The following is an 18,856-nucleotide window of genomic DNA, read 5'->3' as shown; positions in this document are numbered from 1 at the left end:
CCTCCTCGGCTGAGTCCTCTTCTGCTGCTGCGTCTTGCTCCACATCAACGGCACCTCCCCAGCTCCCCAGGTACTATTCCACATTCCAGATACGGCAGTGTCACACCGTCTTGGGGTTGACTTGCTGAAAGCAGAGAGTCACACCGGACCAGCACTCCTGTCCGCCCTGAACGCACAGGTGGATCAGTGGCTGACTCCGCACCAACTGGAGATCGACAAAGTGGTTTGTAACAACAGAAGAAATTTGTTGGCGGCATTGAATTTGGGCAAGTTTACACATGTGCCGTGCATGGCACATGTGTGTAATCTGATCGTACAGCGCTTTGTGCATAAGTACCCAGGCTTACAGGACGTCCTGAAGCAGGCCAGGAAGGTGTGTGGCCATTTCAGGCGTTCCTACATGGCCATGGCGCACTTTTCAGATATCCAGCGGTGAAACAACATGCCAGTGATGCGCTTGATTTGAGACAGCCCGACACATTGGAATTCAACACTCCTAATGTTCGACCGCCTGCTCCAACACGAAAAAGCTGTTAACGACTATTTGTATGACCAGGGTGCTAGGACAGCCTCTGCGGAGCTGGGATTTTTTTTGCCACATTACTGGACGCTCATGCGCAATGCCTGTAGGCTCATGCATCCTTTTGAGGAGGTGACAAACCTAGTCAGTCGCACCGAAGGCACCATCAGCGACATCATACCATTTGTTTTCTTCCTGGAGTGTGCCCTGCGAAGAGTGCTGGATCAAGCCGTAGATAAGCGTGAAGAGGAAGAGGAAGAGTTGTGGTCACCATCACCACCAGAAACAGCCTTATCAGCATCGCTTGCTGGACCTGCGGCAATGCTGGAAGAGGATTGTGAGGAAGAGGAGTCAGAGGAGGAATGTGGCTTTGAGGAGGAGGAGGAGGAGGAGGAGGAAGACCAACCACAACAGGCATCCCAGGGTGCTCGTTTTCACATATCTGGTACCCATGGTGTTGTACATGGCTGGGGGGAAGAACATATCCTCAGTGATCTCACTGAGGATGAGGAATGGGACATGAGTAGCTTGGCATCCAACCTTGTGCAAATGGGGTCTTTCATGCTGTCGTGCCTGTTGAGGGACCCTCATATAAAAAGGCTGAAGGAGAACGACCTGTACTAGGTGTCCACGCTACTAGACCCCCGGTATAAGCATAAAGTGCCTGAAATGTTACTGAATTACCGCAAGTCGGAAAGGATGCAGCAGTTCCAAAATAAATTAAAAAGTATGCTTTACACAGCGTATAAGGGTGATGTCACAGCACAACGGGAATCTAACAGGGGAAGAGGTGAAAGTAATCCTCCTCCCATGACCACACCGGCAAGGACAGGACACTTTACAGATGTTTTGTTGATGGAGGACATGCAGAGCTTTTTAAGTCCTACGCATCGCCACAGCCCTTCGGGGCCCACCCTCAGAGAACGACTCAACTGACAGGTAGCAGACTACCTCGCCTTAACTGCAGATATCGACACTCTGAGAAGCGATGAACCCCTTGACTACTGGGTGTGCAGGCTTGACCTGTGGCCTGAGCTATCCCAATTTGTGATAGAACTTCTGGCCTGCCCCGCTTCAAGTGTCCTGTCAGAAAGGACCTTCAGTGCAGCAGAAGGTATTGTCACTGAGAAGAGAAGTCGCCTAGGTCAAAAAAGTCTAGATTACCTCACCTTTATTAAGATTAATGAGGGATGGATCCCAAAGGGACTGACAGTGAGCGATACATTCGACTAAAAAAGGCCTGATGAGATGAGCTGCCTTGGGCTAAAAATGGTCCATACGCTGCTGTATTTTATCGGATGACTTGCGTGACTTATCCGCCACCAACTAGGGTTCAAGCCGCAATGTTTTAGGGCACTTTCTGCCTGGGAAACAAACATCAATTTTTCTGGCTGCTGCTACAGCAGCGGCTGCAACAATACCTAATTTTTCAGGCATGTGTACATGTCTAATTTTTCTGGCCTCTGGTGCTGCACTGTGGCTTCAAAAACCAAACCAAAAAAAAGGCACATAACAGGGATTAAACTGATAGGAATAGTACTACTTAACACACCACTCCTATCTGGTGGCACATTAGATTGCACGCACAGTGCCCCAAATTTGAAGTAGGAGGTCCGACCAAGCATCTTTTTCCATCTCCCGGTTCCTAAAATCGATGCCATATACACGTCCCCTGATAGGGGACGTAACAGGGATTAAACTGATAAGAATAGTACTACTTAACACACCTTATAATAATGCAGAGAGAGGCAATGCAGAGAGAGGAGTCTGAAGAAGAGGAGTCAAAGGAGGAAGGTGGCTTTGAGGAGGTAAAAGACCAAACACAGCAGGCGTCCCAGGGGGCTTGTTGTCACCTTTCGGGGACCCTTGGTGTTGTATGCGGCTGGGTGGAGGAAGAGACCTTCAATGACATCAGTGAGGACAAGGAACAGGACATGGCTAGCTTGGTATCCAACCTTGTGCAAATGGGGAGTTTGTGGTTGTGCAAATGGACTGTTTGCGGTGCGTTAAATGTGGAGTTTGGTCTGTCACTGTGAATTGGGCGTAACCCTTACACTACCTGATCGATACAACATCATACCTGATGTTTTAAAGCACGTTATTCAAAACAATTTAGGAATGTTGGGTGATTTATGCCCTTTATGGATTAAAACCAGACTCTGTATCAACTATGTAATTTTCCATGGGAGTTTTGCCATGGATCCCCCTCCGGCATGCCACAGTCCAGGTGTTAGTCCTCTTGAAACAACTTTTCCATCACTATTGTGGCCAGAAAGAGTCCCCGTGGGTTTTAAAATTCGCCTGCCTATTGAAGTCTATGGCGGTTCGCCCGGTTCACCCATTCGCAAACTTTTGCGGGAGTTCGTGTTCGCCGTTCGCAAACGCAAAATTTTATGTTCGCGACATCACAAGTTAATAATATAATGTAGGTGGCCACGATGTCGGGGGCGGCAGATTAGGGGTTAATAAGTGTAATATTAGGGGTGTTTAGACTCGGGTTTCATGTTAGGGTGTTAGGTGTAGCCGTAAAATGTATTTCCCCATAGGAAACAATGGGGCTGTGTTAGGAGCTGAACGCTGCTTTTTTGCAGGTGTTAGGTTTTTTTCAGCCAGCTCAGCCCCATTGTTTCCTATGGGGAAATCGTGTACGAGCATGTTTTACCTGCTTACCGCTAACGTAAGCAGCGCTGGCATTACAGTGAGATGTGGAGCTAAATTTTGCTCAACGCTCACTTCTGAGGCTAACGCCGGCTTGCAGAAAACTCGTAATACCATCGTTCTCTTAAGTGAGTGGTGAGAAAAAAAAGGAGCGTTAGCACCGTACACCATTACCGACAAAAATTCGTAATCTAGCCAATAGTTCTTTGCAGAATCTTGACTGTCTAAAAAATGTTGTTAAACGTGAGAACGCCAAAAAAGATATATGTAGCTTATAATTATGTAAAACAAATATATATAACTGAGAATATCCAGTATGTCTGAGTAAACATTCTTTGCCGATCTGCACGGATTTAACTTTGACACCAGGTATACACTGCTGTCAATAGAATTGATTACTATGGCAACATATGCCCATAAAAGAAGCTAAGATGGCTGAGACCGCCCCTAAGCCCTGACAAAGTCACGCATGAGTGACGAAATGCGTCGGTGGGCGGGGCTATGAGGGACGCTGTTGTGAACTTTGAACTTTTAACACACGAAAAAACCTGATACACTTGTTATAAAATTATACAATAGTAGCAATCTATTGGGGTTAGTTGGAGACTGAATAGTAAGCTAATTAAGTTTGATTAATAATGGCTGCTTAGAAATATTGCTTAATATATTACATGATATGTGGAAAATTATTGAGTGGGCAGCTTGATACTTTCCAATGAATAGAAATAAACAGGATGAATGGGTGTTGATAAGCACTATGTTAAATCACAGCGGTACGCAGGAAGGAGGTCACCTTTGAGTGCATAGACTGATTGTATGTGCTCTATATGATTATGCCTGCATGCATGTTTTTTCCTATGTGCTGATAGTACCTCACAGTCTCTCATAGCTCACGCAGTCCTTTTTAACCTAGCAGCTGACTCCTGGACTATCATTTAAATAGTGGATGTGAAATACCCCCTATGGCCTAGCAGTTATAGCTGTATTTTTAAATGTTTTGTGTATAATGCATATTTGCTAAATAAAGTGTTTATTTTTAATCATAAATAATTTGATCCAATAGTGTGTAATTCTGCTCACTTTAACCTGTTTGAAACCATTTTAGATGTCAATAAATATGTACGCAAGCTTTTTTAGGGGATTGATGAGCGGAGGGAACAGAAATCTCCAGAGTACTCTAATACAACTAGTGATGTTACTAGTGATCTGTTATCTTTTACTGAACTGTGCTCAGTGAAAGATCTTAGGGAATTAGCAAGAGAGAGCATTACATTAAACTTAGACTTTGCTAAAGAAAAAGAGATCAATTCTGACCACGTAAAAAAGAAAAGCACATTTTACCCTGTACATACACGTCCTAAAGCACTTGATATCTTCCAAAATACCATAGAAGAGAAACTTAGAATACTTAATGATAACAATCTTAAAAAATCAAAACATCCATCTAATTTAACTCAAAAAGAGAAACAGGCCCTAAGAGCTCTTTCTGAAAATGAAGATATCCTGATTAGACCATCGGACAAGGGGGGCAATGACTACATTACGGAAGCTAAAAGGCAACTGGGTGATAGGGAGGTTCACTGCACTTTACAAAACAATCCAACTAAACAGTATAAAAATGAGATGATATAGGTATTGTTTTAATGGCTAAACACAATAACATCATCAACTTAAGTACAAAAGAAGCACTCATTCCCTCACATCCTATAACCCCCTTTTTCCATTACTTCCCTAAGATCCTATCTCTCCCCTACAGCGTCCTATCATTATAGGGATAAATTCTCTGAATGAATCCTTAAGTGACCTGGTTGACGTTTTCTTACAGCCATTAGTAAAAGGTTTGCTGAGCAACATTCAAGACACTACGGCTATCTTGACAAAAGTGTATAAAATCAAATGGGAACCTAATTATAGATTCTTGGTTGTAGATGTAGGTTCATTATATACCTGTATACAACATGACAAAGGTATTACAGCTCTGGAATTTTTTCTGAACTCATATAGTGAATATGAATCTGCCACCAAGACATTTCTGTTAAGAGCAACAGAGTATCTTTTAACACACAATTTTTTATGTTTGGTAATGAGTACTTTCTCCAGAGACGTGGAACGGCCATGGGGGCTAAATTTGCCCCCTCTTACGCCAACCTTTTTATGGGTTCGTGGGAGCTGTTCCACGTCTTTGGAGAAAGGAATCCCTTTAAGGACAACATCAAACACTTTTACAGGTATATAGATGATTTGTTATTTTATTTTTGATGGCAGTGCCCATGAAGCAGATGCTTTCTGTGAGTACTTAAACAACAATACATGTGACATCAAATTTACGAGTTAACATGACTCAAAATCCATTAACATTCTTGACTTAACAATTACAGCTAACAACAAATATGGTACAATAGAAACTGCACTATATAGAAAGCCCACTTCGGGCAATACTATACTTCAGTTTGACTCATGTCACCCTAAACATGTTCTAAGAGGCATCCCGAAGGGAGAATTTATCAGGGCCAAAAGAAACTGTACCACACAGATGATGTACACAAAAAACTCTGAATTGATTACAGCCAGATTAAAACAAAGAGGCTATAATGACAAAATTTAGAATAGGGCAAAAGAACGCATTAAGGACATTCCCAGAGAAGAATTACTTAAATATAAAAAAGAGGGATACAAACTCACAAACCGACCCCTAAATTTATTACCACATACAGTACAGACTATCATAAAATATGTAGTATAGTCAAAGAAACTATACCCATTTTATATACTGATCCCACTTTGAAAGAAATAGTGCAGCAAGGTATAGAGTTTGTAACAAAGAGAGGCAAAACCTTGGCCAATCACTTATCGCCATCTGATTTACCCAATAAGACTAACACTAAAAGAACTTGGCTTAAGGGAAGAAAGGGTTTTTACAAATGCAGGAGAAATGGCTGCAAAACATGCGAACATGTATCTGAAGGAGATACCTTTACATCTAATATTTCTCAAAAGACACATAATATTAATTTTTACATCAACTGTAACACTACTAATGTAATATATTTACTCACTTGCCTTATTTGTAAAATTCAGTATGTAGGTAAAACCAAGCGTCCTATAAAAGATAGGTTTTTTGAACATCTATGTTCAATTGATGATGAAAAAACAGATACTCCAGTTTCTAGGCATTTCAAAAATTATCATAATTCTGACATGTCTAGTCTGTCCCTACACGGGATTGATCATGTTCCTGTGTGAAGACGTGGAGGAAACAGAGAGGATAAACTAAATAAGCGTGAGCTGTGTTCTGGATTTTCTCTTTGAAAACCAGCAGTCCACAAGGACTAAATATGAGAAGGGACTTAGATCTCTTTACATAAATATACAATTCTTCCGAACTCTACTGACAGACAGTTTTCCAAAGTTTCTATAATATTTAAAATAGGTTATTCCCATTATACTTCCTCTTTCAATAATTATGGAATACAAGAGGATATCGTCAAATATATACAGTGAAATGTTTTAGACTACAGGAGGTTAAATTTAATCTCTTATATACCATATAATATTTCTATATAGAGCTATATAGAACAAAATTTTCTTTAAATACTTTACTACATCCATATATTTTTCTAATATGGCATATGAATAAAGATTGTATGGTAAAATTGAGGTATACACTCAAACCCCTGTATGTGACACAATAGAAATTTGTAGTAATATATCAGCTTGTTTTAGTTAAGTTTAATCATGTTGTTTATAGTATGTATACTGTTTCTTTAAATATCCAGGTATACATGCAGGTATGTGCAGGTTACTTTCTATGCAGTGATCAAGTGAGCATGCTCACGAAACACGACTGCGTTGTTTCCTGTCACACAACAGATGATTTTATCTTGTGTGCTTGTATGGCCATTGAGCCCTTTCTGTGCTTTTAATTTTTGCCTATAATAAAAGTGTTTTTGTTTTATACAACGAAGGTCTCGGTGCTGCTGTCTGTGGTGCGCCTCTCCTGGATTCCCATAGTGTGTAATTCAGCACTGGGCTAAAAGCCTCAAATCCTTGTTTGGATTCCTAACCCAATATAAACTACCAATAGCCCTTAAAAGGGCTTTTTGTAGGGCATTACCCTAAGTTAAAGAGCTCTTTTACCTTAAAAAAAAACACTAAGTCCCCCATCTAACAGTAAAACCCCCCACCCCCCAAAATAAAAAAATCTAACACTAAAAAATTCTAAACTACCCATTGCCCCTAAAAGGGCATTTGTAAGGGCATGGCCCTTAAAAGGCATTAAGCTCTTTTACTGCCCTTTAAAGGGCATTCAGCTCTTTTAAGAGTGCCCAATAAATCCCTAATCTAAAAAAAAGATAAAAAAAAATTCCTAAATCTAACCCCAAAATAGGTACTCACCATTCCTGAAGTTTGGCGGAGAAGGTCCTGTTCCAGGCGGCGGTGAAGTCAAGCGGCCGACATCTTTTTCCAAGTGGGGGACCACTTCCTTCTTTATCCAGGACCAGCCGGCGCGGAGCGGAGATAAGCACGGAGCAGGACCAGCGACCACGGAGCCATGGAGCATGGAGAATCCTCCTTGTACGATCGCCGCCAAACACTTAATAGTGAATTCAAGGTACATGTTTAAATATGGCGTCCCTTGCATTCCTATTGGCTGATTTTATTCTTCAAATTCAAATCAGGGGTTAATAGATTTATTAGGTTTATTGCATGGTGTGGGTTTGGTGGATTAGGAGTTAAAGTTTTATTAGGTTTATTGCATTGTGGGTTAATGGCGTATTAGGGGTTAATAGTTTTATAAGGTTTGTTGCGATATGGGTGTTAATGGCGGATTAGGGGTGCATAGTTTTAATAGGTACTTTGCAATGTGGGTGAATGGCGGATTGGGGTTAATACATTTATTAGTTAGTTTGCAATGTTGGGGTTGGTGGATTTAGGGGTTAATACTTTTATTAGGTAGATCACGATTTGTGTGAATGGCGGATTAGGGGTTAATAGTTTAATTAGGCATATTGCATTGTGGGGGTTGTCTGTTTAGGGATTAATTCATTTAGTATTAGTTCTGATGTGGGTTTGATGGCGGATATAGGAGTTTTAACTGTCAGGTTTATTTTTGGGAGGCGGGTTAGAATTTTATGGGAGATTTGATATTTTTTTTATTTTCTTAGATGTCAGCAGTTTCTAAAGTGCCGTAAGTCACTGGCGACTCCAGATATTTGTATTTACACTAATTTCTGGACATTGCTAGTTTATCCGACTTACCACACTTTATGAACGGCCGGCGGGGTTTATGTGATACTCCGATGTGCAAGGTGAAATTACGGGCAGCGCAGGTTTCAGCATTTGCGCTGAAGCTTGCGCAGCATATGTAATCTCGCCCAAGGGGCATGATCACATATGTTGCGTAATTTTCAGTGCAACTGCTGAAACCCACGTCGCCTGTAAGTTCACCTTGCACATCGGGTGAATCACATAACACACGCCGCAATATGATATACTGGCATAAGTAGGCCAAACTGGCGAGGTTCAGAAACATGCGCAACTACACATGTCTGGCGTCGCCAATAATTTACGCCAGTATATTGCACGTGTAAGTTAAAAATAAAAGAGTAGGGGTTTCTTATGTTAAATTCACATGTAAACATCGAAACCGAAAGGAATTACTAAAACACTTCAAAACGCCATTCAAAACCCCTATATAAACCTATGCGTAACCGCCATATTTTGAGTGTTTGGATTGTGCTTGTGCTGTTTGTGATTGGTTTGACATACTTGCAGAGGGCGGATACTGGTTTGTTTAATTAAGCGGCCAGGAAAGGTTTAACTGTTTGACATGTGCGGCTTAAATGTATGTGAACGCGCATGCGTTAGGTGTTTGTTAAGCCTTTCAGGGACTTACCCTGCTTTTTTACAGTGCGCAAAGGTTGCTGTGCCTGCCTATGTGTGCCGAGCTAAAAATGAAGTAAAATATATCCATTCTGTGCGCATAAGTCCATGCGCTGTCTTTGTGATACCAACTGCTGACACCCGTTCTATGTTAGTCTATGGGAGTAAAAAATGTGCACGCCGTGAAAAATCAACATGCCTAACTTGTCTGCTGCGCTGGGTTTGTGATCACGTGATTTAAGAAAAAAATGGTGCCGCCGGTTTTTGCTTAAGACGCCAAGTATGTGATCGAGATCCAAGATGGTAGCCTTTAATATGAAGATCGACTAATTAGCACCAGTAAGGGTAAAATAACTATAATATTGTAGTTGTTCCCAATAGAATTTTGTCTCTTTAATGCAGGACACAATATTGCAACTTTGGTATAAAGTATCTAGCAGTGCTATTATACAGAGAATCTAGCAGTGCTACTATACAGTGCCTAAAACTGTAAATAAAAGCTGACAACCTTAAAGAGTCCAAACAGTTTATTAATCCATATTAAAAAGCAAGCAAGCAATGAAAAACAAAGCTAAGTGCTTCCCATCTTAAGCACTTCAACATACCTGTTTTAATCATAGATATCGGAACACTACCTCTGCTGCTAATTAAAGTGCTCTCAGTTTCATTTGTGCACATAATCAATGATGTCGCAAACTTAAAATTTTTCGTTCGCGAACGGGCGAACCGGGCAAACCGCCATTGACTTCAATAGGAATTTTAAAACACACAGGGACTCTTTCTGGCCACAATAGTGATGGAAAAGTTGTTTCAAGGGTACTAACACCTGGACTGTGGCATGCTGGAGCTCCCACGGAAAATTACATAGTTGATGCAGAGTCTGGTTTTAATCCATAAAGGGCATAAATCACCTAACATTAATAAATTGTTTGGAATAACGTGCTTTAAAACATCAGGTATGATGTTGTATCGATCGGGTAGTGTAAGGGTTACGCCCGCTTCACAGTGACAGACCAAACTCCCCGTTTAACGCACCGCAAACAACTGCAAACAGTCCATTTGCACAACTGCAAACTCCCCATTGCCACGAGATAGATAGATTTGATAGATACATAGATTAGATAGATCAATAGATGCAATAGATACATTTGATAGATACGATAGATTTGATAGATCAATAGATAGATAGTTTCCCAGACAGAGAATTACAAGACGTGTGGTCTGGGACCCATGGTAAGGTTCCCAGAGGCAGTTGCGGCGCCCGAGGCTCTGATTAGAACAGAGCACTCTGGAACGTATCTGCCCTCGGCCGAAATCGGAACATTCTTTTGCTTTCTGCCAGTCGGCCAAATGTCCGTCTACCAAATGTCAGTCTGCCAAATGTCCTTCTGCATTTTGTCAGAGCACCTCGTGCAATCTACTGTGCCACCAGATATGAGTGGTGTGTTAAGTAGTACTATTCTTATCAGTTTAATCCCTGTTACGTCCCCTATCAGGGGACGTGTATATGGCATCGATTTTAGGAACCGGGAGATGGAAAAAGATGCTTGGTCGGTCCGGCCACGAGATAGATTTGATAGATAGATACATAGATTAGATAGATAAATAGATACAATAGATACATTTGATAGATACAATAGATAGATTTGATAGATAATTTCCCAGATAGAGAATTACAAGATGTGCGGTCTGGGACCATGGTGAGGTTACTTCCTTTTGCACAATCGAGTACAGGTTGGGGATTGCCTTTTGTGCAAAGAAATTTCGGCCGGGTACCTTCCACTGCGGTGTCCCCTATCAGGGGACGTGTAAATGGCATGGATTTTAGGAACCGGGAGATGGAAAAAGATGCTTGGTCAGTCCTCCTACTTCAAATTTGGGGCACTGCGCATGCAATCTACTGTGCCACCAGATATGAGTGGTGTGTTAAGTAGTACTATTCCTATCAGTTTAATCCCTGTTACGTCCCCTATCAGGGGACGTGTATATGGCATGGATTTTAGGAACTGGGAGATGGAAAAAGATGCTTGGTTGGTCCTCCTACTTCAAATATTGGGGCACTGCGCGTGCAATCTTATGTGCCACCATATAGGAGTGGTGTTTTAAGTAGTACTATTCCTATCACTTTAATCCCTGTTACGTGCCTTTTTTTGTTTTGTTTTTTGAAGCCACAGTGCAGCACCAGGGGCCAGAAAAATTTGTAATGTACACATGCCTGAAAAATTAGGTATTGTTGCAGTCGCTGCTGTAGCAGCGGCCAGAAAAATTAATGTTTGTTTCCCTGGCAGAAAGTTCCCTAAAACATTGCGGCTTGAAATTGAGTTGGTGGCGGATAAGTCACGCAAGTCAACGGGCATTCGAAGATAAACATACAGCAGCTTGTGAACCATTTATAGTCCAAGGCAGATCATCTCATTAGGCCTTTTTTACTTGAATGTATCATCCAATGTCAGTCCCTTCGGGATCCATCCCTCATTCATCTTAATAAAGGTGAGGTAATCTAGACTTTTTTTACCTAGGCGACTTCTCTTCTCAGTGACAATACCTCCTGCTGCACTGAAGGTCCTTTCTGAAAGGACACTTGAAGCGGGGCAGGCCAGAAGTTTTATCACAAATTGGGATAGCTCAGTCCACAGGTCAAGCCTGCACACCCAGTAGTCAAGGGGTTCATCGCTTCTCAGAGTGTCGATATCTGCAGTTAAGGCGAGGTAGTCTGCTACCTGTCGGTCGAGTCGTTCTCTGAGGGTGGAACCCGAAGGGCTGTGGCAATGCATAGGAGTTAAAAAGCTCTGCATGTCCTCCATCAACAACACGTCCGTAAAGCATCCTGTCCTTGCCGGCGTGTTTGTGGGAGTTGGAGGATTACTTTCCCCTCTTAGATTCCCGTTGTGCTGTGACATCACCCTTATACACTGTGTAAAGCATACTTTTTAATTTATTTTGAAACTGCTGCATCCTTTCCGACTTGCGGGAATTTGGTAACATTTCAGGCACTTTATGCTTATACCGGAGGTCTAGTAGCATGGACACCCAGTACAGGTCGTTCTCCTTCAGCCTTTTATACGAGGGTCCCTCAACAGGCACGACAGCATGAAAGACCCCATTTGCACAAGGTTGGATGCCGAGCTACTCATGTCCCGTTCCTCGTCCTCAGTGATCTCACTGAAGGTATGTTCTTCCCCCCAGCCACGTACAACACCACGGGTACCAGATAGGTGACAACGAGCACCCTGGGATGCATGTTGTGGTTGGTCTTCCTCCTCCTCCTCAAAGCCACATTCCTCCTCTGACTCCTCTTCCTCACAATCCTCTTCCAGCATTGCCGCTGGTCCAGCAAGCGATGCTGATAAGGCTGTTGCTGGTGGTGATGGTGACCACAACTCTTCCTCTTCACGCTCATCTACGGCCTGATCCAGCACTCTTCGCAGGGCACGCTCCAGGAAGAAAACAAATGGTATGATGTCGCTGATGGTGCCTTCGGTGCAACTGACTAGGTTTGTCACTTCCTCAAAAGGACGCATGAGCCTACAGGCATTGCGCATGAGCGTCCAGTAACATGGCAAAAAAATTCCCAGCTCCACAGAGACTGTCCTAGCACCCCGGTCATACAAATACTCGTTAACGGCTTTTTCTTGTTGGAGCAGGCGGTCGAACATTAGGAGTGTTGAATTCCAATGTGTCGGGCTGTCGCAAATCAAGCGCCTCACTGGCATGTTGTTTCGCCGCTGGATATCTGCAAAATTCGCCATGGCCGTGTAGAAACGCCTGAAATGGCCACACACCTTCCTGGCCTGCTTCAGGACAGCCTGAGCACTTATGCACAAACTGTTGTACAATCAGATTACACACATATGCCATGCACGGCACATGTGTCAACTTGCCCAATTTCAATGCCGCCAACAAATAACTTCCATTGTCAGAAACCACTTTGCCGATCTTCAGTTGGTGCGGAGTCAGCCACTGATCCACCTGTGCATTCAGGGCGGACAGGAGTGCTGTTCCGGTGTGACTCTCTGCTTTCAGGCAAGTCAACCCCAAGACGGCATGACACTGCCATATCCGGGATGTGGAATAGTACCTGGGGAGCGCCGTTGATGTGGAGCAAGAAGCAGCAGCAGAAGAGGACTCAGCCGAGGAGGTTATGGAAGAGGATGGAGTAGGAGGAGTAGAGGAGGTGGCAGCAGGCCTGCCTGCAAGTCGTGGCGGTGTCACCAACTCCTCTGCAGAGCCACGCATTCCATGCTTGGCAGCCATCAGCAGGTTTACCCAATGCGCAGTGTAGGTGATATACCTGCCCTGACCATGCTTTGCAGACCAGCTATCAGTGGTCAGATGGACCCTTGCCCCAACACTGTGTGCCAGACATGCCATTACTTCCTTTCGCACAATCGAGTACAGGTTGGGGATTGCCTTTTGTGCAAAGAAATTTCGGCCGGGTACCTTCCACTGAGGTGTCCCAATAGCTACAAATTTTTTGAACGCCTCAGACTCCACCAGCTTGTATGGTAAAAGCTGGCGGGCTAAGAGTTCAGACAAGCCAGCTGTCAGACGCCGGGCAAGGGGGTGACTTTTTGACATTGGCTTCTTACGCTCAAACATGTCCTTGACAGACACCTGACTGTGGGCAGATGAGCAGGAACTGCTACAGAAGAGAGACGGAGTGGTGGATGGTTGAGAGGGGGCAAGGAGGACAGCAGTGGTTGATGTGGCTGAAGATGCTGGACCAGGAGGAGGATGGCGGCTTTGAGTTTGTGTGCTGCTTGTACTCATGTGTTCATCCCATCGGTGTTTGTGATGTGAGATCATGTGCCTTCGCAAAGCAGTTGTACCTAGGTGAGTGTTGGACTTCCCATGACTCAGTTTCTTTTGGCACAGGTTGCAAATGGCATCACTGTTGTCAGAGGCAGACACACAAAAAAATGCCACACTGCTGAGCTCTGCGATGACGGCATTCTGGTGGTGGCAACAGCATGCATTGATTGGCGTGCTGTCTGGCTGACCCCGGGTGCTGATGCATGCTGTCTGACTGTGCCACTAGCTCCTTGCGACGAACTCCCCCTGCTTCCAACTCATCTCCTCCTCCTCCTCTATGTCTCCCCATCTAAACTTTCCCCCTGTTCTTCTTCTTTTCTAGCGGGCACCCACGTGACATCCACGGACGCATCATCATCAACCGCTTCACTTGTATCTGACAAATCAACAAAGGAAGCAGCAGTGGGTACAACATCATCATCATCACACCGTACGTCTATGTCTGTAATGCTGCCTGACTGAGACATATCACTGTTATCTACATCCTCTGTCAATGATGGTTGCGCATCACTCATTTCTTCAAACTGATGTGTCAATAACTCCTCTGACAGATAAAGTGAAGCGGCTGTGGTGCTAGTGTTGGTGGTGGCGGCAGGCGGGTGAGTGGTCACTTGAGAGGTGCCTGAAGCTAAGCTGAGGTGGATGGTGCGTCAAGGTTCAGAGCGAAAGCTGTAGAAGATTGGGTGTCCTGTGTTAGCCAGTCAACTAGGTCCTCAGAACTTTTCGCATTCATGGGACTTGGCCTCTGAACACTGGGCATTATTGTAGGGTCAAAGGGAATCACAGCACCACGACCACGACGGCACCTGCGGGGTGGTCTGCCTCTGCTGTCAATTTTTTTTAAATGTACACTTACACTACTATTAAACAAGATATGAGTGGTGGCACTAGGCAAGTGGGCACAGTATACGCTGTGAGCCTGACACAAAAAAGCAGACTGATGTTTCACAATCCAAAATTTTTTTTTTTTTTTAAATGTACACTTACACTACTATTAAACAAGATAACAAGATATGAGTGGTGGCACTGGGCAAGTGGGCACAGTATACGCTGTGAGCCTGACACAAAAAAGCAGACTGATGTTTTACAGTAAAAAATTTTTTTTTTAAATGTACACTTACACTACTATTAAACAAGATATGAGTGGTGGCACTGGGCAAGTGGGCACAGTATACGCTGTGAGCCTGGCACACACGCTGGCAAGCAGGCAACTGCAATTAGATTACACAAGCAGACTGATGTTTCACAGTCAAAAAAGTTTTTTTTTTTAAATTTACACTACTGTTACAACAGATATGAGTGGTGGCACTAGTTGGCAAGTGGGCCTGGCACACATGCTGACAGGCAGGCAACTGCAATTAGATTACAATAGCAGACTGATGTTTCACAGTCAAAGAAGTTTTTTTTTTATATTTACACTACTGTTACAACAGATATGAGTGGTGGCACTAGTTGGCAAGTTGGCCTGGCACACACACTGGCAGGCAGGCAAATACAATTAGATTACACTAGCAGACTGATGTTTCTCAGTCAAAAAAGTTTTTTTTTTTTAAATTTACACTACTGTTACAACAGATATGAGTGGTGGCACTAGTTGGCAAGTGGGCCTGGCACACACGCTGGCAGGCAGGCAACTGCAAATAGATTACACTAGCAGACTGATGTTTCACAGTCAAAATTACACAGGCAAAAAAAAAAGACTGATGTTCTAACCCTAAAAAGGGCTTTTTGGGGTGCTGTCCTTACAGCAGAGATCAGATGAGTAATTCAGGACTGTAGTGGACACTGAATACACTAGCTTAGCTATCAATTTCCCTATGAAATCAGCAGCAGCTACACTGTCCCTCCTCTCACTAACAATGCAGCTTCCGAATGAATCTAAAATGGCTGCTGTCCAGGAGCTGGGAGGGAGTGTCTGCTGCTGATTGGCTGAAATGTGTCTGCAGACTGTGAGATACAGGGTCAAAGTTTACTCAATGATGATGAATATGGGGTGGATCGAACATCGCATATGTTCGCCCGCCGCTACAAACGCAAACAAGCTATGTTTGCCGGGAACTATTCGTCAGCTAACAATTTGCGACATCACTAATAATCAGACTCTAGCTATAATCAACAAATGTACCTAAAGGGGCATTACAGCCAAAATTGGAATCCACTGGTATTTATTTAAGTTTTGAGTAGAATTATTCTAGTAATATACATGAACTAACCTGTTATAGCTGTTTCAGAAGTGTATTTAAATATGCACCATGCACTAGCATTTTAAACACAGAACTTGCTCATAGAGCCTAAAGTGCTGCCATGATACAAGCACCACTGGCACTCTGACCAGCTGCAGAATTTAAACTGCTGATGCACTGAGAATATCTAACTAGGCTTCTCATGCACATGCAGAGAAAAATGCTAACACTAAAACTGTGATAACCTTTACTTGAAGAATGATTGCAAATGTATGTATATTGCAAATATGTTTCTATTCAAAGTTGTAATTCATATTTTGACCGGAATATCCCTTTAAGTATACTATAGAGTGCCAACTATCTTAGGCCTTAATGCAGAGATATGGGATCACAGTCTTCATTAAACTTTATAACCTTTCTTCGCAAAAGTTAAAAAAAGGATATAACAATGTAAACATCCATCCAACAGGAAGTGAGCTTATATAAGAAGTCTTATCACTACTTTAAGGTCCCTCTTGAAAGACAAACTATAGCTTGATAGCTATTTATAGGAAGTAGAGACCCATACACGTATACCATAATCGCGTTTGTAATGCGTCCGTCGCCGTCGCCAGTTGTTGACTGCGCGAAGCTGCATTCAGGTGGATTCCGAAAATGGCAGGGTGATCGGAACAGCCAATAGAATGCAAGCTCAATCTGATTGGCTGATTGGATCAGCCAATCGGATTGAACTTGAATCTGATTGGCTGATTCAATCCTACCTTCCTCGATCCTACCTTAATTCCGATTGGCTGATAGAATCCTATCAGCCAATCGGAATTCAAGGGACGCCATCTTGGATAACGTCATTTAAAGGAACCGTCATTCGTCGTCTAGTCATCGGGGAAGAAGGATGTTCTGCGCCGGAGGTCTTGAAGATGGATCCGCTCCTCGTCTGATGGATGAAGATAGAAGATGCCGCTTGGATGAAGATGTCTGCCGGTCCGATGTCCTCTTCTGCCCGGATAGGATAAAGACTTCTGCCTCTCCGCATGTCCTCTTTTGGTCCATCGGTGCCCGGCTGGGTGAACACAACTCAAGGTAGAGTGATCTTCAGGGGGGTAGTGTTAGGTTTATTTAAGGGGGGTTTGGGTTAGAGTAGGGGTATGTGGGTGGTGGGTTTTAATGTTGGGGGGTTGTATTATTTTTAAAGGCAAAATAGCTGATTACTTTGGGGCATGCCCCGCAAAAAGCCCTTTTAAGGGCTGGTAAAAGAGCTGGTTACTTTTTTAATTTAGAATAGGGTAGGGACCTTTATTATTTTGGGGGGCTTTTTTATTGTATTAGGGGGCATAGAGTAGGTGTAATTAGCCTAATATTCTTGTAATCTTTTTTTATTTTTTGTAATTTAGTGGGGGTTTTTTTTGTAATTTAGTTTAGTTTATTTAATTGTATATAATTGTAGGTAATTTATTTAATTAATTTATTGATAGTGTAGTGTTAGGTTTAATTGTAACTTAGGTTAGGATTTATTTTACAGGTAATTTTGTAATTATTTTAACTAGGTAGCTATTAAATAGTTAATAACTATTTAAAGGGACAGTCTACACCAGAATTGTTATTGTTTTAAAAGATAGATAATCCCTTTATTACCCATTTCCCAGTTTTGCATAACCAACACAGTTATAATAATATACTTTTAACCTCTGTGATTATCTTGTATCTAAGCCTCTGCAAACTGTCCCTTTTTCAGTTCTTTTGACAGACTTGCAGTCTAGCCAATCAGTGCCTACTCGCAGATAACTTCACGTGCACAAGCACAGTGTTATCTATATGAAATACATGAACTAACACCCTCTAGTGGTGAAAAACTGTTAAAATGCAATCTGAAAAGAGGTGGGCTTCAAGGTCTAAGAAATTAGAATATGAACCTCCTAGGTTAAGCTTTCAACTAAGAATACCAAGAGAACAAAGCAAAATTGGTGATAAAAGTTAATTGGAAAATTGTTTAAAATTACATGCTATATCTGAATCATGAAAGTTTATTTTGGCCTAGACTGTCCCTTTAATAGCTATTGTACCTAGTTAAAATACAAAGTTGCCTGTAAAATAAATATAAATCCAAAAATAGCTGCAATATAATTATTTGTTATATTGTAGCTATATTATGGTTTATTTTACAGGTAAGTATTTAGTTTTAAATAGGAATACTTTAGTTAATAAGATTTAATTTATTTCTTTAGATTAAAATTATATTTATTTTAGGGGGGTGTTATGGTTTGGGTTAGACTTAGCTTTAGGGGTTAATACATTTATTAGAGTAGCGGCGAGGTCCGGTTGGCAGATTAGGGGTTAATACTTGAAGTTAGGTGGCAGCAACGTTGGGGAGGACAGATTAGGGGTTAATACTATTTATTCTAGGGTTTGCAAGGCTGGAGTGCGGCGGTTTAGGGGTTAATACATTTATTATAGTGGCAGCGAGGTCCGGTTGGCAGATTAGGGGTTAATAAGTGTAGTTAGGTAGCGGCAACGTTGGGGGGGGGGGCAGATTAGGGGTTAATAAATAAAAAGTAGGTGTCGGCGATGTTAGGGGCAGCAGATTAGGGGTACATAGGGATAATGTAGGTTGCGGCAGATTAGGGGTTAATTGTGTAATGCAGGTGTCAGCGATAGCGGGGGCGGCAGATTAGGGGTTAGTAAGTGTAAGGTTAGGGGTGTTTAGACTCGGGGTTCAAGTTAGGGTGTTAGGTGCAGTCTTAGAAACTGTTTCCCCATAGGAAACAATAGGGCTGTGTTAGGGGGGAATCGTGCACAAGCACAT

The 18,856-nt window shown here is 42.6% G+C and overlaps 1 long non-coding RNA gene across 1 annotated transcript in view; it reads right to left on the bottom strand.

Annotated features, from left to right (window-relative positions):
* LOC128640401 (uncharacterized) overlaps positions 1 to 18,856 on the bottom strand; it is a 98,807-nt gene that overhangs the window by 26,623 nt on the left and 53,328 nt on the right. The window lies entirely within an intron of this gene.

This window comes from Bombina bombina, chromosome 1 (assembly GCF_027579735.1).
Source record: "Bombina bombina isolate aBomBom1 chromosome 1, aBomBom1.pri, whole genome shotgun sequence".
Lineage (NCBI taxonomy): Eukaryota > Metazoa > Chordata > Amphibia > Anura > Bombinatoridae > Bombina > Bombina bombina.
This window is presented reverse-complemented; position numbering and strand designations above follow the sequence as displayed.